The sequence below is a fragment of the Protopterus annectens genome, chromosome 2.part0 (assembly GCF_019279795.1).
Source record: "Protopterus annectens isolate FY-2018-M chromosome 2.part0, PAN1.0, whole genome shotgun sequence".
Classification (NCBI taxonomy): domain Eukaryota; kingdom Metazoa; phylum Chordata; order Ceratodontiformes; family Protopteridae; genus Protopterus; species Protopterus annectens.
The window spans coordinates 1,890,752,734-1,890,775,654 of NC_056728.1; positions in this window are offsets into that span (position 1 = coordinate 1,890,752,734).

A 22,921-nucleotide genomic window follows, 5' to 3' on the forward strand; every position below is an offset into this window, starting at 1 on the left:
GTGTAATGCAGGATGACAAACCCATGATAGGTTACAGTGTTATGGTATACTTTGGATTATTTGCAAGTAATATCCACTGTTGATGTGCAAGTGGAAAACCGTATGAGGTCCTGTAACCTTATTTCCTGCTTATGTCTCCCAGGTAATATGCAACGTTCATGGTTGCCAGCATTCACCAGCATAGAGAATGACACAATAATACTATATGTTGTGCAGCATTACAACATATTATTCAGCCGCAGACCCAGGATCTGCAGGAGAGGACTGCCCTGTGAAACAACCTCATCCACAGGGTAAATGATGTCAGCCTGCACAGCTACAATTATGAGCAGGTGTGGTATCATTGCACTGACCTCATCCACCATGCCTGTCACTGGGCTGCTGCCATTGCGAGGGAATGGCTAGCCACAGGTGGGAGTCAAGCCATCCAGCCCCTACTGATGCATGCTGAGTAGCTCCTCACCAGCCTTGGGGAACCTGCCCCCAGACAAGCCATGAAGTGGAAGACAGCATTGTGGAGGTGGGTGCCACCCACACAATGGATGAGGAGTATGCAGGTAAGTCCCCAGTGCACATCACTAGAACACTGTTGCTTATCCATCTTTATCTGTAAAGTATCTACATGCATATGTCAGATAATATAGTATGTTCTTGGTGTGTAGTAAAGCACAGATGTGCATAATCCTTAGCATTATGGTTTGTACTGTTGATGTGCTGAAATGCTGTTTCCACCCGGTACCAATGCCCCAGGTGTACCTTCTGACATTACTTCTCTACCACAACTATTTAGGTCCCTCTGGTATACAACTGGGACAGCAGCCTGTAGCTGGTGAGTATGGTGTTGTTTTGTTGAGGTTTGCCAGTACACTGGACATGTTAAGGTCATGCTGTTTGCCATGCACACAGTTAGCACACCTACACATAATGCATGCTGTATATGTTCATTTTTGTTGGTGTTAACTGCACTGCATCACAGTGGTCACCATGGTGGCATATCTGCAGGGTATGTAAGATTCTTGCAGTATACCTCACAACCTGTCAGTGAAAAATGTGTGGACAGAGATAAACAAAATGTTGGGACAAATGGCCTACATTAGGGAGATGTATGAAACATTACCCTTATACAGTGGATGCAACAGTATATACACTACTATTACAATGGCAACTGTTCCTAAAATATACAACAGCAGACCCCAGTAACACATTCCATATCTTTTACAACCTGTAATGTGATTCTAACATAATTAATGAATGTGTAATATAGAATCCCATGTTAGGACAACAAATTTGGGGTATACAAACCTTACAAAACACTAGAAGCATATGTGTGCATGCACTCCAAATGACATATTGTGGAGGCAGCTTGTCATGTACTGACAGCATTCACTCTTCTTGAGTACACAACTGCCATTGAGTACAAGGCCTCAATAACACACCATGTAATGGTCTGCTGTCCAAGATGTATGTCCATGACATTTGCCCAGTCACCTACAACAGAGGCAGCCATGGCTTGCACACACCTTACAAAGCATGAAATGGATCCCATATCTGAAAGGTAGCAGTCAGGAGTGGGAAAAGTAACCTTACCTCACCTTTGCATATATCATGGCAAACAGTGCAGACAGTGATCTAGAGCTGTATTAAATATGAGACAACAGTGAGTGATGTAAAAAATAAACAGATGCCCATCCAAAACAGATGGCAAATCATGTTGCAAACAAGTCATGGAGGCTGCACAGAGACATGAAGCAACACTGATGGAGTTGCAGGAATGTCTAGCAAGTACTGCCTGTGTAGTAGTTGTGTTGATCGGCAGAATTCTGCATAAATGTGGCATATGGGTTAGGGTAATCAGATGGAAGGTTTATCCCACATGAAATATCATTCAGGGATCTGTACAGGTAGGATAATCATAACATCACATCTCCCAAAGGCATGTGTTGCAAAGTGTAATGTTGTCATGAGACCAAGGCTCAAATCAACAGAGAGTATTCATAAATATATGTGTGGTGCACAAGCAACATCTCACTCCACCTCAGGGCCACCATCCCCAACTTTTAGCTTACTGGTGCCAGTGTACACCTTTAGTGTTGCTGTTCATTAGCTGGAACTAGGCTGGTAGACATGGTGGGTGGAATTTGGAACACTGCAAAATAACACTCGTGTGTGGCCCATAGTTGTCAGGCATCTGCAGTAAGTCTGAGGATGGGGAGGGGTGTCAGCTTCAAACACAACGGTGAACCAAAGCATACATCCAAAGCTAGCTTAGAATGGCTGTATGTGAACACAGTCAAGGTTATGAATTATGCCAGACATAACCCAGACACTACAGCAATAGTGAAGCCACTGTGTGACCTCCAAGGACTGTGCACATAAGCTTACCTTGCAATCTGGCAGAGTTGGGGGAACCTTTGTAGGGCAGACAGACCAAATAATGCCAAGTAAAGATGGAACATGCTAGTATACCCCTTCCAAGAATAATGACTGCTGTAGCTCACTTGACAGGTGATTCAACAAACCATTGTTTTAAGGGTGTGCACACTTATGCAACCCAAATATCGTACGCATCTCATTCAGCATTTCCACTACAAACACATTTGTTTGATACTGCATTGGATTGCACAGGTTATATGTCACATATCAGGTGTGTGTAACATAATTAGATGCAGTATTATGGCCCCGCTGCATATAATAGAAGAGGCTGGCATGTCAACAGGGGTGTGTACACTCCTCATATCCACATGAAGCTTTGAAGGTTGTCAGTGTAACAGGATTTTATTGCACATAAATGCACTGCTGATGATGATATCTGCAAAGCAAAGGTCAGACATTAATTATTGACATCAGACCTCATATTATCCCAGTTATGTGTCAGACAAACACATAGTGGCTGTGAGCAACAGAGAAAACATAACTGCTAGACATTTACACATTCAGCAATGGTCTGTACACTTGTGAAGTATGGTACACAGTACATGCCAGTGTGCTGTACAGGGGCACAGCAATAATGTGTACATGGGTGCAGTGTGTTCCAGGGGAAGGGGCATCACCTACTAACACAAGTCATGCATCACAGAGATGTGTATTGTTGGTAACCAGGATTATGAATGTCTGCAGTGTGTGTTGTTGAGTGCCATATGTCATGCATGTCAACTGTTAGTTAATGAAAGGTCTGTGTCATATCTTTCTGCCACATCACCTGTGTGTGTGTGTGTGTGTGTGTGTGTGTGTGTGTGTGTGTGTGTGTGTGTGTGTGTGTGTGTGTATAGAAGTAAAACATAATATACAAGTCTTAATTTAAATGTCTTGTATGCCCCTCACAGGTGGCGAGGTGGGTCAGGGTCCCTCCTGCAGGCAAACTGATGTTAGTGTCCATACAGACTCTGACAATGATGATAGGCATAGTGAGGCACAGGCAGGGTTGTCAGGGGCTGCATCTGTGCCATTGGTTGGCATCCCACTTTTATCCACCCCATCACTGCACACAGTCACAATGCCCACACATACCTCATCACCAGTAGCCATAGATGATGAGGGACAGTTTGATGGTGGTGTAATGGGACAGGAACATGTGGTGACTATGGCAAGTGTGTCTATACACAGCAGCCATAGCCAGATGACTGACAGGGTCCCAAACAGGCAGATAGACAGGGAGGCTCATAGGAGGGCTGCTGGCCATCAGGCCACTGGCAGAAGTGCCATGGCAGATGTCACCAGATGCATGTTTTGGCCCATCATGGAGGCACAGGCACATATGAAACATTACACCAGAGATGGTCTGAGGCTCCAGTGGACTACTCTTCCTGCTGTCCATGACTACATCCATGATCATCCAGATGCCCACCGTTATTTTGCAGGGGTCATTGATAGACGGTTGGGTGGGAATCCTCAACCATGTGGTGTCTGTGGGTGAGCATGTGGTGGGAGTAGGGCATCGGCCACCTGGACATAGATCAGCAACACCAGCAGGTGGAGGTCTACGTTGACATGCGACATCTCACTCCTGCTCCTGTAGTGGCAGTACCAGCACCAGCACTACAGGAGGGGTGCTGGCCACACCACAATGAAGCAGTCCACTTACATGTGGGCTTGGCTTTTCCCAACAGGGATGTAGATCCAGCAGACAAATGCCATCATCAGGGAGAGAGTACCATAACTTGGCTTCTTCCAGATGGTGCCCGTGCAACCCCTGCAGGTGCAGTTCCCGTGTCCATGGCCAGACAGAGTGATCTGTGCACCCTGCCATGTACAGTGCACAGCTCCCCAGCATACACCTATATAGGGCAGCCACATGGCAGAACTTTGTGAATCCATACACACACACACACACACACACACACACACACACACACACACACACACACACACACACACACACACACACACACACACACATCACCATCATAGCTAGGGCACTTCCATACCCACACACACCACGTCTGCACAGGCCATTTAATGAACAACCCCCTAAACCACACACATAATGTCAACCAAATTGCACAGCCTAAGCCTCTGGCATACCCACACTACACCCTGTGCATATGATGATACCTTTGCCACATCCCTGTCATCCATAACATCAATGCAGGGACATGCTATTATGGTTCTGATGCACAGGGTGTATGTATGACAGTTTAGCAATGTAATGCTGTTTAAAGTGTTGTCATCTGGAAGGTTTCATGCTTACACATCAGGTCGTGTAGCTGTCCAGCCATGATGCATTATTGCTGTTATTAACACTGACTAAATGTGGTCTCCATAATGCATTCTGTTTGTGTTCTATGTATCTGTGTGTCAGGAGGATGTTGGTATGCTGTCCTTTCCTACAAGGGGTGCAGCACTGTGTTAACACATTGACTGTGTCATATCCTGGGTACAGCTGAACACAAGTGACAGGTCTGTATAACAGTTACTGTAAGTGCCACATGGCTGATAGGTTTGAGGGGTGTATACAAGTGAGTGCATTTTGGCTGATGTAAGCAGCTCTTCTACAGTGGACAACGGTAAGTGTACTAGGTGGCACACACCAAATGTTTGTGAATAACACACACACACACACACACACACACACACACACACACACACACACACACGCACACACACGCACACACGCACACACGCACACACACACACACACACACACACACACACACACACACACACACACACACACACACACACACACACACACACAGGCTTTTGTGTTGATGAAAAACACAGAGAATACTGTTCACATTGATGTACTTCATTGTGCAGAGAACTCATGTTGGCATTTGTAATTCCACCAAGACCAAATTGCCAAAACATCACATCAGTAAATAATCAGTCTGCCAAATTTAATTTTATTGTAAATGGTACTGGCAGGGTATATGTCCTTTTCCCTAATGTACTGCAATCCTGGGGTTGGTATACATAGTCGTGTTGGTGTGGGAGGCATGGTCCCCAACATTGGAGGGTATGGGGTGGCGTAGAACCACACATTGTGTGATTAACAACTACTTAACCTCTTAACATAAACTGGACAGTATAACAGCACACTAAGTGGGGGGATACACACAACAATACCCGCAATGTGTGTGGCTGTACCCACAACAACCACACCCAACTATGTATACCAATTCCAGTATAGCTGTACAGTGGGGAAAAGGGCATTTACGCATCCACTACTAGTCTTGATGGAATGATTTTCCACAAGATTATTGCTTTGCAATGTTACCCTTTGCCAGTTAGTTCTCAGACAAATGATCTCCTGGGAAATATATTTTCAGGAAAACTGAAGTAGATCCCTTCACATACACCCACACTTACTTGCAACACTGAGATTAGAACCCCTACATAGGTACTTACTGCTACTAATGTGTTTGTCCTTAATTGCATACACCACAGAACTTGTACGGTGATGTGTGTCCCGAGCTTCCTGTAAAGTGAACAACATCACCACTTGTACAGGATGGTAATGGGGAATGTACTGGGTGTTAATGGGCAATATATAGTATAATATACTGTCATATACACATTGACAAACAGATACAGTCATAGACACATTAGACAGATGTGGGTTTAGCAGTGCTGACTACCTTGTCAGAGAGTCCACACTGTTACAAACTTTTTGAACACAGCACATGCATCATTGGGCTGAAGAGTGTTATCAGTTACCTGTATGGTTGATGGTGACAGCAGTCATCTTACAGTGGACATTGGGACATGTACTGGGGGTACCCTGGTATAAAGACAGTATACCCATCACCTCCAACCCACACTGGCTATTGTACTCACTGAAACCCATAATAATGCTCTGACATACCCACAATCACACATTGACCAAGACTGCAATACAAACCCTTGTCTATCTAATTATTCTACTACATGGATATGCATTTATTGCACATGCCACAGAGATAGTAGGGTGAAGGTTTTGTCATGGCTCTCCTAATGTCAGCAACATCACCATCCCTTATAATGTATGGCAAGATTTAGTGTATTTGGAGGATGTGGCCTCTGAATGCTGTCTCCTACAAATATGCACACTCACACATAATTGGACACACATGCACACACACATACTTACATTTGCCAGGACTTAGAGGGTAACCCACACCAATCTACCCATTTGTAAAACAGTGTTATGTTGGTACTGCAAACTCCAGGTAGCCCATAGGGTGAAGAGTGTCACAAGGTACATTTAATGTGAATTACAGCAGCAGCCCTTTCTACATATAGCAATGGGGGTGTAGTGGGTGAGAAGGCCCTGAGAGTATTTCCAAGTACAAGTTTACAAACACACAAACACTGTTATACCCAGTAATGCACACAGACACATTTGTCAGTACTGAGGTCAATAGGTGCAGGTGTTCCTAGGTGTGTACCAGGCTAATGACCATGGAGAGATGTGAAGAGTAGGGCATGTACATACACTGTTATCATGGCACCTGATATTTGTCAGCAGCCCATCTATCAACTGATGCCACTTGAGTGATCTAAGGGAGACAGTTATATTCAACATCCACTCATCTGGTTTTCTCTTGAGGAGGACCAGATAGGTGCTCCCATTGACATGTATGCAACATATATTGCATAACATGGCCAGTGTCTGGGTTAGGGGCCTGTACACATACATGTTCTGTTGACTGCGGTAGTCTAGTTCAGGTATCTATGGCATGTGGTGCATACAGACTAGGGTTTCCTAGCTGTGGGATTCATAACACAGCTGGGCAGACATGTCAGTGTCAGTCAATCAGAGACTGCCTGTAAGCAACCAAGATGAATACCTGACATCTGCACTTCTGTACAGAGGACAGACAGAAAGTAGATAGGCAACAGGTTATGCATTAGGATGAATGTTTTGAAAGATAGATGCCTGAAACTGATAGGTATGCCATTACTACATTACAGCAGTCCTCAATGTGATGTCCTAAAAACATGGTAGTCTACAGTTACTATCAATATAGCAGATAAATATTCACTAGGATATACATAAAAACATACCGCTCAAACACCAAGAACACAATAGTCAGTACTCAGAGTCCAGCTTTGCATGCAGGGGTGTATGGTTCCAGTGCTACAATCTGTATTCTACTCTTACATGGAAAAGCACTGTTAAAAGTGGTAACATAATGATACAATACATGCAAGTGTGACTGCATATAACCTGGCATAGTGCCCATGTATTAAACACATACACATAGAAAGGATTGTGGTACTACCCATGTATACTCGTGTCCCATGCAGTTTACTCACACCGCTTGCTACTTTAAATACAGCACATAGAAACATGTTATATAAATGGAATTAAATACAGTTATTAAAGATGTCATCACCCTGCTATTTGATCAGACTAGAATGTGATCACTGGTTATCTGGGCTGGGCTATGCATATCAGGTGTAAGCATCTAAATGCTATGCGGATTTACGAAGCCTACACCATGTAAGTACATATTCATTTAACCGTATGTTAGCAGCACTTAGTTTCACATAAACCTGCACAAACCTGCTTTTAAGCATCTTTAAAGTGCCTTAATCACCCTGTCTCTATCAGCCCTTGTTCTGCCCAGCAAAAAAATAAATAAATCACTCATACAGGTCTTAAACCCAGGACCCTGTACACTAGCATTACAGCACTTAACCACTAAGGCATCTGAGCTGTGAAATTGCCTGTTGTTTTTTCAAATATATCATTCAGTACACATACTGAATAGTAGTGAACAACTGCTTTGACTACTACAATTGTTTAGTACTTGTAAGTGAAAATAGTATTGAATCAGTCATATTCTTATATCTAAATATATGCATATCAAATAAATATGGTGGGATATATCTGAGAAAGTATATACAACACTTATATTTACACATAAAAGATATAACACACACACACACACACACACACACAGACACACACACACATATATATATATATATATATATATATATATATATATATATATATATATATATATATGCACATCTCTCTCTCTCTCTCTCTATGTGTATATATATATATATATATATATATATATATATATATATATATAACATATGCCCATGACATGTTGTGGAGTCATACCTCAGCACCATAACTCTCAATGTCTTAGTGCAAGGGGACATAATCTACGTATTGCAGTTATAACTGTAGAATGGTGCTACAGTAACAGGGGTTGGGTCAACATACATGTTGTGAAGGAAGGCTCTTCTGAAACTGACATGTACGCCATCAGTTACTGACAGACATCATAAAATCATCATAGTGAAATACCACACAAATCACAGTAATGATCCTGTGGAGTACAGAAGAAATATGATCAATAAACATGGACATTTTGAAACAATCTGGTCAGTCGAGAGGTATACACAGAACTCCTTAGTGCAAGAAATGTGGACCAAGCCTGACAAAGGAGATGTTTAAAGCCATGAAAATGGGGATATATCACAAATACTGGAGTAGATAAGCTCACACAGTTGATGCATTCACACCCTCCTGTCTGTCCTAACACATACTAACTGGAGGAGCAGAGGTCCCAAGCAACATACTTCCCACTAGTTAGTGGCATACATCTTCACAGCAGCCCACTGCTTTGTCTGAAATACACATGTATGGTGGCCAGGCAACAGTACATCTGACAAATATCTGGACATAACATCACACTAAGGTAAATACACTGAGCTGCTAGGTATGTCACCAAGCACTGTCTACATTACAGGCAGACTGCCAAAACACTAACCCAATTTACCTTTTGGGGAATACACATGTAATTACAAATATAGCAGGCACTACAGGCATTTAACAGCACAGAGTAATAGACACAAGTATGAAAGTGCATACCCACAACCAATCTCAACACAGTCACAGTCACATAATGGTAAGCATAAGTAATAGTACAGTATATGGACTGTGTGAACAAAAGCCATCATCCATGTTTGTCACTCACACACAAACTCTATATATACTGGCCCAATTCACAGTGTAGTCTGATGCCTGATTGTGGTATGGGACATGAATCAGTCTGGCCCTACAAACATATGGGCTGACATGGTATCAGAAACTGGAGCAGCATACAACATCAGATAGAACAGGACCAAGACCACTGACATCTACCACAGCCTGCATACAAGCCAAATATATTCACAATACACTGCTACACAATACTGACACTCTGTCAACAATCACCATATGTACACAGACCTCACTACTGTACAGACCACAACAGAATGTCCAGGTTTTGTCCTCAAATATTAGGCCTCCTATACATTACATGTCTGGTAGTCTGATATATCACTGGCTTGATATCAGGAATTATGTCAGTAAATAATGATATAATGTACATATCCATCTCTTACTGCATGACATATGAACAAAGGGTGACAGACTTGGGGGACAGAGGCACAAACACAAGGCCAATATTGACATATTGCTGTTATAAATTGAGAACATTGTGGTGTAACAGGGTTTGTTGTGACATATCTCTTCTGAGGGATATGGAGTCAGTAACACAATGGATGTTACCATTTATTGACTACAATAATCAGAGTATGATACTGCATTTATAAAGACAGAAAATGTGTGAATAACACACCAAATCTAAGACTCGAAACTCTGGCCAGTCTGCAGATAGCTCTACAGGTGAGAGTTTCCTCAACCACATAACACTGTCATACCAGACTTCAATCATGCAGAACAGCCATATACACACAAACCCTGTTAAACCAACATTACTTCAAATGTAGAACAGCATTACTAACATTCTGTCCCCATGTCTGGAACATCCCCCTCCAGTTTGTTGGCCTGTCTCCACAGTGTTTGTTGTAATAGGTATTTCCAACTACCCTCTGTGATGCTGTTTGTCAGACATCCACATGAAGTCCTGCTCACAGTGAAGGAAAAGGGCCAACACCCATTTGCAGTGCTTAGTTATAGGAGTATGTTTCCATGCAACTAACTATCGGAATGATACAACAGCTGTTCCACATGCAATTAGCAAGTGGGGAACTCCAATTCATGCACAGGCCATCAGCTGATCATGAGCATTACCTACAAAAGTCAAGCTGCTATCTATTCAAAACAGATGTATTTTTCCGCATCTACCAGAGAGGGGGAGAGAGAAACAGAGAGAAAGAAAGAAAGAAAGAAAGAAAGAAAGAAAGAAAGAAAGAAAGAAAGAAAGAAAGAAAGTAAGAAAGAAAGAGCCAAGCATGTTTTTGTATGATCTGTGGGTGAAGAGTGGTCTCTGGGAATTATAATGGTTGCCTATATATACATTTATGGCTGTGGATTGTCTACAATAACCTTTATGGTGTTTGACAACTGTTGACCTTGTAATGTGGACATTGGGACATATGAGTCCTCAATATGAAAATGTAGCAAAACTCACCCTACAATGGATCCTGTTATTACACAGTCACACCAACACCAACACAGAATACTGATGACACACACACACACACACACACACACACACACACACACACACACACACACACACACACACACACACACACACACACACACACACACACACTTGCCAGTACTGAGTTTTAAGCCCCTACCAAGCTATGTATTGCTACTACAGTATTACGAATGTATCTCATGTGCCACAGAGCTTATATGTTGGAAAGCTGGCCAAAGGTATCTTTGAAGGTGAACAACATCAGCAACAGTGCTAATGGAGGGTAAGAGAAGTGTAGTAAGTGTGAAAGTGCACAAAATCAGGTGTCAACAAAGACACAAACACGCTCTCATACACAAACACATACATTTTCACAGTTGCTAAGATCAGGATTAGAACTCCTACCTAACTAGTTTGCTACACTATGGTATTACACAGTTATCACAAGTGTCATGGAGATTTTATGTTGAAGAGCTGTCCAAAGGTACCTTTGAAGGTGAGTGACATCAACAGCAGTGCTAAAGGAGGGGTATGGCAAGTGTAGTAAGTGTGAATGTCCACAAAATCAGGTGTTAGACACACACGCTTTCACACACATTTTCACAGTTTCTAGGACTAGGATTGGAGCTCCTATCTAACTAGTTTGCTACACTATAGTATTACACAATTACTGCATGTGCCACAGAGCTTATGGGCTGAGAGTTTGCCAGTGGGTTATTTCAAGGTGACTGACATCAGCAGGAGTGCTAAAGTAGGGCAATGGAAGGTGTAGTGGGTGTGAATGTCCTCAAAAATCATTCATCGCCAAACACACACACACACACACACACACACACACACACACACACACACACACACACACACACACACACACACACACACACACACACACACACACTCACAAACAACTTCACATTTGACAGGACTGAGTTTACAAATACTACGTGAATACATATTTGTACTATCGTGTTACACAGTTATCACAAGCACCACGGACACATCATGTGATATAAGCCAACTGAATGTGTAGTGGGTGGAACAGACCTCATAATGGAATTCTCTCTGTCACTGTCTGTCTCTCTCTTCCCCACATTTCTGTGTGTGTATGTTTGAAATATTATAGTCTGTTGGCCTTAGATATGTGTGAGTATTCCTATCCAATGATTGTGTGAAGTATAAATGGTGTACAGTTTGGTGTGTGTGCACAGACATCTGTAAATGACAGATATGTATAGTCCACTGTGGGGGGCTTCATTTCTCTATGTGTAGGACCATGCCCAGTATGACCTTCTGTATTGAGTGTGTGAATCCATTCCAGGTAGGGCTGTACTCCAGTCCAGGCTTTGGTGTTCTACACCTACAGGTACCAACCTGTTTCTGCAGGATATCTGTAGATAGGTTGACAATATGGAGTCACAATGGGCAAAAGACAGGGGGATACTGGAACTACTGCTGTCTATGCTGCTTGTGTTACATGGTTGGTGTTAGCAGAGATATTCAGACATATGTACTGTTTTACACTGTGATGTATTATATCATCAACTACAGACAGATAAGAGTATTTGCTCACAGTTATTTACCAGGAAATACAAGATGAATGAAGCCGAGTCCAGTATTGTGAGCCGCAGCCTACACATTATTGTACACTTGCTGATGGGTCTGTGTAAATGGTCCAGCACCTTGGTAGTATGGTGGCTGAGGATCCCCTTCTTGTACATATATCGACTTAACAGAATGGCCACATCCTGCTGTGGCCATACCGCTCAACTGTACAGATTCACCTAGGTTACCCAGAGACAGGGCACATATATCTGGTCAGTTCCCCTTCACATTGTTGTTTATAAGCAGGTTTGTAGCCACCCATTCCTGGGTTTGCAGGCAGGGGTAGTATGGGTACACATCAGAGTTTCAGACTTCACACACTCCATGACGTACATGCTTCTACACCCCCCCCGTTATTCTATCAGCTTCCAAACATTATGCAAATTATATCTGAGAAGTATCTCTATAGTTGACCCTTCATCCTAGCGGTATTTATGGATTGGTCCACAGTTCATGCAGTAGGACATGGGGGGTATGCTACTTGGATTTGTCAACATGGCCTTTGATTTGTGTTCTGTTGACTGTGTTACGTTGTTAGGACCCCATGAGATACCATAGATTGGCACTACGGGTGAGGCACAGGCCTTTGACAGAGGACTGTAGGCCATTTGGTAGTAATGCAGGTCATCTGTAGCAGGCCAGTGCATTTTGTTACCCCTACATTCCCAGGCTGTGATCCACTGGATTTCTCTGGGGTGACTGGGTAAGTGTGTGAGGTGTTACTGGGAATACTTCCTGTCCATACTGATCCACTGGTCTGGATGCTGGCAGGATGCTGCTTTCAGCTATGGACACACCTGCATAGGACACCTCTTTAGCATGCTGCATTCTGTGGTTATTCCCATACAGAAGTGGGGTCATACTGTACTCATTCCCAACAGCAAGGATATGACCTGTGATAAACCTGTGGTTGATAGTGGGGTGAGCTGGGTGCATGTGTGATATGGAAGTGACTTGCAGCTGACTCACATATATACCTGGGACATTCCCCATATGCTGCTTTGTGCAGGGACATAGGCATTCTCTCATTACTTCATAACTGTGCCTTTTGTGGTCTGCCAGTGATTGGCCAGACAACACCAGTATTCCATATTACATGGACAACTAATGTGCTGCTAACCTGTATGTACAATTACAAAAGTGTGTGCAGTTGACAGTTAAATTTTATGTATTCGGTCTAGGGTACTTCCAGCTGTGTACTGTGTGTATGTATGTGTCCACATTCATGGCATGTCCATCTTTCAGACGGTGACAGATTTTGACATCTGGATAGTGAGTATGGATCACTGCTGACATGGGTATTGCTGAGAAGCATTGTGGTTTGCACTGCAGTTGTCAAAACATGGCCCTGTCAACCACAGTACTGCCCATAGACCACCAAGACACAACCCTCCATGCCTACATGCTGACCAGTTCCAGACAATATTGAACACACAACAACCTAACACGCAGACCCCTGCATATTGTACACATGCAACAATCTATCCTGTAGATTGGGCCAGCTCGGGTAATCTGTTATTACTCCTCATACTTACATGTTACTGCATTTCTACATAGGTTTGTGGGGGAGGGAGCACACCTGAAAACTTTAAACATTTGCTAAGACTGTACTGGTATTTCAGGTACTCCGTTGGCTTCCATTTCATATTCTATTCTGACCTATCATGCAGACTGGAGGCATATCAGTAGAGTACAGATCTTGCATTTTATTGACCTGCATTTCAGTTTCAGACTTCTTACCCTTCATAACTAACATACAACTGCCAGACCTGTTGTATTCTGTCTGTGTAGGTATGGAGGGGGGTGTTCACCATTGTCATCAATTGGAGACCTTAGCCCAGCCTTTCTTTATGGTCATCTACACCTGTCCTGGTGGCTGAGGCTGGCGGTGGGTATGTGAGCCTCACTGACATGCATGTGTGTGTCCTATGGACACACACAGTTAATTGGGCCACCAATGTACTGTAGTGGGTTTGTCACCTTGTCTAATACTGCCTAGTATGTTGACACTAGTATTTGTTATGGATTTTATGCTTCCCATATAGGTGTTCACTATCTGCTGCCATCCCATTCAGCCAGCCAATTCCCCTTGCATTTTCGCGTCCATACCATAGATACAGCTATCAGAACATACCACTCCATTCAGTAATTGATAGGAAGGGTGACTTACCTTGTGGCTGGTCAGTATTGAGGATGGTGCTGGAGGGATGACTATGTTGGATGCACATAGTACACTATATATACATGGTAAAGCACAGGTAGTGTCAAGTTTGGCATCCCTTTTACTGTATGTGCGAGTCAGAGATAGGTGTCATTTCCTGGGTTCCTACCATGTCAGTGTATGTGCTATGCATTGCCTCTTTGCCAAGGCCTGGGCATACTGGGCATGCATCCTTCTGCCTACAAGGGCAGGCTCAGGTAGTTCCTGCTTCAAGTCACTCTGTGCCTGTGATGGCCTTGGCATAAGTGGGGGCTGTGTGGCCTTTCCCTGTGCTGTTCCTGCTGCAGCTGTTTCTTCAAGATCATATTGTGCAGCATGGCACATACTATGAACATTTGTGTACATGTAGCTGGAGAGTACTGCAAGGCTCCACTGGATATGTCCAGGCAGCGGAACTGTGACTTGAGCATCCCAAACACATGCTCTATTATGATTCTGGTTTGTGCGTGTGCCTCATTATGGAGTTCTTGTTCAGGAGTGTGTGCATTTCTGAGGGGTATCTTCAGCCATGGCTCCAGTGCATAGCCAGCATCCACCACTAGGTGGCCATATGGAATGTCCCCACAGGCAAATGACTGGTACAGCTGTGTCATATGCCAGATGTGGGAGTCATGATAGCTTCCAGGACTGCCAGCACACACATTCAAGCTAATGCCCTGGGCATCACACACAACCTGGCAGTTGATGGAGGGGACGCCCGTGCAGTTTATGTAGACCCTAGCCCACTTACCGGGTGGTGCTTTGATGTGCATGTGCGTGCAGTCTATAGCACCCACTACCTCAGGGTATTCTGCTATTTGGTGGAAGAGATGCATATTGCTGGTCAACACCTCATGGGTGTTGAGGAAATATATGTGCTCACTGGCATGTGCTGGCATGGCATCCAGGAAATGGTGGAGTACCCTGGATGCTGATGCCTGTGAGATCCCCATGATATCCCCAGTTGGCCTTTGGAAGGTACCTCTGTCTAGTTTTCTTAATCCTACACATACCTTGGTATCCACTGGGATGGGTTCCCCTCTGTTGGTTCTATGTGTGAGGCAGGGCCGGCACAGCTCAACAATTTGCTGTAGAATGTCCCTGTCCACCCTATAGTGCTCCACTATCTCCAGCCCATGTAGCCCCTGGTAGGTTACCCTGGGTCTGTACACTCTTCTCCTCCTCCTCGCTGTGGGTCGGTTGTCAGTATTCTCCTCCTCACCACCCTCAGCCTCTTGCACATATTGATATATGAGAGTGACAGCAGCCCCTAACATTTTGTTAGTTTTGTCAGGTAAAATTTCCCCATCTGTGTACACCGGTGGTGTTGATTTTGTGGGAAAAAACAGACTGAAAGGTGTTTTCATAGTTTATAGTTGTGTGCTGGGCTGCTGCCTGAATAATTGACTGATTCTGATACATTTCACATGCTAGCTATGCTAGTTCTCCTTGATTGCTTTCCTACAGCTGTTTTCCCTTTCCGGTTCCTCCCTATTTAAGCACCAAGGCACCCCTTGCATACCCATTGCTCAAATGTAAACAGTGTTGCCATTTCCTCTTTTTTTTTCTTTTTTCTTTTTTTTTTTTTTATATCCTGGTGCATGGCACGCACACCCGTTTAGGCTATGTACACAATGCTTAGGCAGATCTGACACACCCCCTTCCTTTGCTGTGCTTAGTTAAGGGCAAACACTGCCACAGAGCTCCAATGAGCTTACAGAAAGCATGTCATACCCTCTTATGAAGTCATTCAGCTTTTAGACTTGCACTGTTGTATTGCTGCACCCACACGGTTAGGTACAAGCTGACACTTTGAAGAAATCTCTGATTCAGTACAACTCCCCTCATTTGCATACCCCAGTGTGTAGGTTTTAGTTACTGCACTAAAATGGACCCTTTCCCCTTGACAACCAGTGCTCCCTGGTTTTGTTTACATTCTTCATGCCATTGACTATAATGGCAAAATGCAGAATTCACTTAAAATTGACTTTTCTCATTTTCTTTCCCAGCAAAATCCCGTTTGCATGCAGCTGCCCTAAGCTTAAAGGTCCGAGATCGGCAAAAAAAAAAGTTTAATTTAAAAAAAAATAAACTGTTTTTAATGCCAATGGACTTATATTTGGTCATTGGCATGTGCATTAAACATAATACATGCTTTTGCACGAGCTGTCATGCCTCCATTTTGTCCGATGCAGAAATGTATTCGGTTACTAGCCAAATACATTTCTGCAATGACACTGTTCTAGCACGGAGAACTGGCAGCTTGGTGGATCGCAAAATCACCTGATTTGCATGGTTTTCACGAGCAAATTAGGTGATTTGCATTTTTGCGGTTTTCCATACTAGAACAGTGTAGGGCCACTTGTGCAAGTGAAAACGGCACTTTCATGGATTGCTTAGCAGCCGTTTTCCATGCAGGAGCTCAGCATGGAAAATCAGCCTTTGTGAATCCTGGGGTCAGTTTATGGGCAGAAAGATACCACTGGAAAAAAAAAATGAACCTAATGCAGTTGTCAGCATTCCAAATTTCATAGTGGATACACTGTCCAATTTTCTTACTTAATGTTATATACAATTATCCAGCTGCTTAAGAAAAATAGAGAATGGTATGCAAAACAAACATTTTTAATCTGCTTTCTCCAATGTGAAAGAATTAATTCAGTACAAGTAATGGTCATTTATCATTGGATTCCAGAATGCTAGGATGCGATGATTTAACCTATGGTCTAGTAATAATGCTTTATCATGTACAAGCAGATAGTTAGACAGCTTTTTGGCTTTTACTTCAAAGTTTCCAAGTTGCTTAGAATGCATTTATTCACAGGTACACAATAAAATACTTGCCTTAATAATGAACTCAGAGATCTTAATACATTATTATGAGTGACTGACCATTGTTGGCAGCTTTCACCGGCATAAAAAAGCCCCATCTGTAAGTTCAGTATGCAGTACCATGTAGTATGCTGTTCTCATGGCAAGGCATAAGTAATACAGAGCAAGAGAACAGCTGTATACTATAACAAAATATGTGCTAGACGTCTTCAAGAGGTAATGGATGCAAACTTCATCTCGCCCATGGATCTCCAGAAAAATGAGCACCAAATGTCAGAAAGGAACACCAAATATTGTTTAATTCACCAGAAAGGGAGAGCAAATATTGTTTAATTTGTCAGAAAGGAACAAAAACTATCATCAGTGTTAATTTTTTGTTTGGCTGTATATACACCTGTCCTTTTTTTTTTTAGGTAATGATTAGTGGTAAAACAACAACAGATAGTATCCTTAAGATCACAGAAAATGATGTTATTGTTTATAGGAAGCGGTAATATACCAGTTTTAAACGAGAATACTCTGAATACACCAATATCTAAAAGAAGGATTACCCTGCCTGCCATTATAGGGGTCATCATTCAGACATATAGTTCTATATCCTACTGAGATAACAGCTATCTTTGTCATGATGTTCTCTAATGAAGACACAGAGAAAGTGCCAGATGTGAAAATGGTCAGACATTTTGGAACAAGTGATAGACAGCATGGGTTATCATCAGCTAAAGAAAGAGTTGCTGACTTGAAAAAGGTAGGTGGGAAAAAAAGAAACAAAGCCCCCCAAAAATATCCAATCAGCATTAAGACACTGCATAAAAACAATGAAGATATAGCATCAAAACTTCCATTAAAAAAGACCTTTTTTTATAAAGCTAAAACACAGAATAGTGAATGGCATGAAAATGTAGGTGCAGTGTTACAATGGCCAGGCCATTAGTTCTGTCCAAGCAACAAACTAGGTCATATGGGCTAAGAAGATGCTATTGCAAATGGTATTCCCTTTCTGAATTTTGATCGACAAAACATAATAATTTGATCCAATACAAGTTGAGGGTGCAAGCTAGGGACATGGTGTTTCTGCGGTAGTGAGGTTAATATGAAAAGAATATAATGCATATAGAAATTTGTGTCCTGAAACTTCACTTGAATGGGAAAACAGAACATATTGTATTTAAAGCAGTAAAATGGCATTTGAAAGCAACCTTCCTGTTCTGTAAAATCATGTTCTGTATTAAATTCAGAAGTCACAATATGTAAATAGTGATGCTCCTGTTTTTTTCCTGAGTCTGTGTCATATTTTATAATAAAGAAAACTACCATCATTTCCAGGAAAAATAAAATATTTGAAGTAATTTACTAACAGTATTATGCTGATGTTATGTTAACTATCAAAATGTCTATTTTCTTAATATTATTTAGGTGAAATGCATGCATTTGACACAAGTGCATACTTAATGTTAATCGTATATATCACACATAGTCCTACTCAAGTACACTTTCAATACTCTGGATGTACTTAATTATATCACAATAACAACTGTTTTCTATTTTGCAATTTTTTTATATTTCCACTGTTTTACTATATTAAGTAATATTATCAAGTGTAAGCATAAAGCCATGCCCTTTACAAAAATATAAGGTTTTAAATGACCTTGACAAACGTAAGAATTTGAGGTGCTTCATCTAATTTGTATCACTATTCTTACAGAACTGAGGTAAGAACTTAAATTGTTTCTGACTGATCTTTTAAAATACATCATGGAATAAAGGATGCAGTTCCCAAAGACTTCAACGGTATATAAGAGATTCCCATTCAGAAAACTGAGAGCAAAAAAAAACCAAAAAAACACACTGCACACTTTTAATGTGTCTGCTAAAGAGTTTTACATGAATAATGGAACTACTGTTAGAGGAACAGTCTTAGAAATATCAAAAGAGAGTGGGACACGGGGACAAAGTAGTTCATATTCGCAGAGGAAGGTCCTGCCATTGATATATAAGAGAGTGCTTTAAATAATGAAAACTGAAATCAGGAATTAAAGGAGTAAAAGGGTTACTTTGGCTTTATCTAAAAATATATAGCTTCAAAGCTTTCCTATACTTGTAATTTAATAAGAAAACTAGCAATTCAACCTACCAGCAATTTGTCTGATATAATAACTAAAAGAAAAAGTACCACTGAAAGCATCTTAAAAACAGCACTGTCATTTATATAGTAAAACTCAAAGTGGTTTCAGCACTTTTATTTACAGCAATTAAGGTAGCCAAGGCAACAGACCTATCAAATTGTGTTTACTGTTTAACCAGTAAAGTTACCAGGTATACTATTCTTAATAAACTGCAAAATATAAAGCAATAGCATACTCTATTTAAAACAGCTGATGACTTTTTAATATGTACACAGAACCAGGGATGGGATGGAAGGAGAACAGAATATAGACAGTTAATGGTTAACAACTTCTGTCAGACAAAACATAAAAATGAGTATTCAAACCTGTAGCAAACTGACAGTATTCTCTGAAGTAGTTACGCAGTCATACTTCCCCTAAACTTCAAAACAAATTCAACTATAAATAATATTCATTAATGCCCACTGTAAATATTAATATTATTATTATTAATACTAATAATAATACTAATAATAATAATAATAATAATGGCAATAATAATAAAATTATTATTATCGTTATTATTATCATTTATACACATTTTAAATAAGGTTTAGAAAACACAAAGTAATTGCCCTAAGTATCATACAAATGTATCTGTACTTCTCTTTGACAACCTGCTATAATCCAGAGTTTTTTGTATTACATAAATGACCAGGGAAGCAACTTCCCTGTAGCAGGGAGTCTTTATATGGGAGATCCATTATGAAGTGGCTGAAAATGGGATTTCCACTTATCTCTTATTCATTTTTATGCTATGGCAGGTGAAGTCCATTATAAATTATAATGGTGCTGAGGAACTCCTAGTAGAAGGGGAGAGCTGAGAAATATTAAGGACACATTTTAATGAAGCATGTCGTCGCATATTTGGTTAAGATGTCCATGAATATATTTCCAGAAAGGGTGGATCTTTAGGTATTTTGCAAAGATAAAGACCCTTAAACCAACTTCTGGGTCAGGTACCTCCTACAGAAAGGGAAAGTATGTACATTTTCTTACTGTCTGATTGAGGAGTCTTAATAAACTTATGGGAAGACATTACAAAGTTGCAGACTTAGAAGCTGTTGGGAAAACTGAAAATGAGGATTTAATTATTAGCTACTTGACAGAGGGGATTAGCTTGTTGGCATTCCTTCTGTCATAGAACAGACAAAGCAGGGTTATTCAAATTCTTTAGTTTTACAAAGTATGTAAAAAAGGAGGGACAGAGGCATCGAGGCCAGCTTGATACTAAGAAAGAGAAGTAGATTTAAAAATGTTTTATAAAAAACAATGGATAAACAATGACATGAAATAAGACTTTGCATAATGTTATGTGACTGTAAGCATCTTCTTCTTCTTTCGGCTGCTACTGTTAGGGATCGCCACAGCAGATCACTTGTTTCCATTTCTTCCTGTCCTCTGCATCTTGCTCTGTCACACCAACCACCTGCATGTCCTCTCTCACCACATCCATAAACCTTATCTTAGGCCTTCCTCTTTTCCTGTTACCTGGCAGCTTCATCCTTAGCATCTTTTTCCCAATATAATCTGCATCCCTCCTCAGCACATGTCCAAACCAACATAATCTTGCCTCTCTGGCTTTGTCTCCAAACCTTCCCACCCGAGCTGACCCTCTAATATACTTATTCCTAATCCTGTCCATCCTCGTCACACCCAGTGCAAATCTTAAAATCTTCAACTCTGCCACGTCAAGCTCTGACTCCTGCCTTTTTGTCAATGCCACTGTCTCCAACCCATATAACATAGCTGGTCTCACTACCCTCTTGTAGACCTTCCCTTTCACTCTTACTGATACTCGTCTGTCACAAATCACTCCTGACACTCTTCTCCACCCACTCCATCCTCCCTGTACTCTGTTCTTCACCTCTCTTCCACACTCACCATTACTCTGAACTGTTGATCCCAAGTACTTAAACTCATTCACCTTTGCCACCTCTACTCCCTGCAGCCTCATCATTCCTCTATCCTTCCTCTCATTCACACACATATATTCTGCCTTAGTCCTGCTGACCTTCATTCCTCTTCTCTCTAGAGCATATATCCACCTCTCCAAGGTCTCCTCCACCTGTTCCCAACTCTCACTTCAGATCACAATGTCATCTGCAAACATCATAGTCCACGGGGACTCCTGTCTGATCTCGTCTGTCAACCTGTCCATCACCATTATAATGTTAAATTTTAATGCAGATATAAGGAAGGTAAGTATTCTATCATTGAAACAATATATTCAGAAAACCACAGTTGTGGTGATCTATTTAATTGTATGTGCTTTGTACTCCATGGCAAAATTCATTGGTTTGCATGACTGAAGACAGCAAGAATCATCACTGCAAATGAGTCCATGTTTTCTGTCTTTAAGTCCATTAACATGTCTAATTCCACTTTGTCCATTTCATTTCCTTCACTCTTTCTCTACTTACCCTTTAAACAGCCCAGTAGATTCCCTCTCTGTCATCCACTGCATAATCCATTAAATTCATCTGCAAGTCCTCACCATTAACGACTTGTTTGGATATGCTTAGAGCAGTCTGTCTCTGCAGTCTGCTGCCTATACCCCTTGCATTCCCAATGTCCTTTCTTTTAAGAATGATTCCTTCATATCTCCCTTATGTGACCTAATAGACTGATGTTATTTCATTCCTGTATTTTCTGCTCTTTGGTAAGAACAACTCAAGTTCTTCTTTTGTCTTATTATATTCTTTAACTTTCTCTTTCTGTTGCAGTCACTTTTCATCCAGCTTTTTTCTAGATTCACTCAGTATACTGACATGCCTGTCCTTGTAGAAACTCACACTGTGCTAAAGGTTAGCCCATAATGGGAAGCAGTGGCCAATTACCTTTCTACTTTTGAAGACTGTTATTATCTACAGGATGTGTAGTAGCATTATGTTCACTGCCATGGCTAGTGCTGTCCACAATTTTTTCCTGCTCTGTGGCATCAGTTGTGGACTGGTTGATTGCTATTGTCCTATAAGATACAGGATACCATAACACTTACAATAAATACATAATGCCACAGACAAAACATGTAGTTTATTAGCTTAGCATTTCAAAAAAGCTTCTTTTAGGGAGTTTTAAAATACCAGTGATAAACCTGCCATTAAAAAAGAAAACCAGTTAGTCCCAATGGTAATAAAGTAATATTTAGACTCCAAAATCAAAGCAATTACTTATTTCTCACAATGGAAATTTTTAATCCTTTATTCCTCTACAGGAGAGAAAGATCATGATGCAGCAACAAC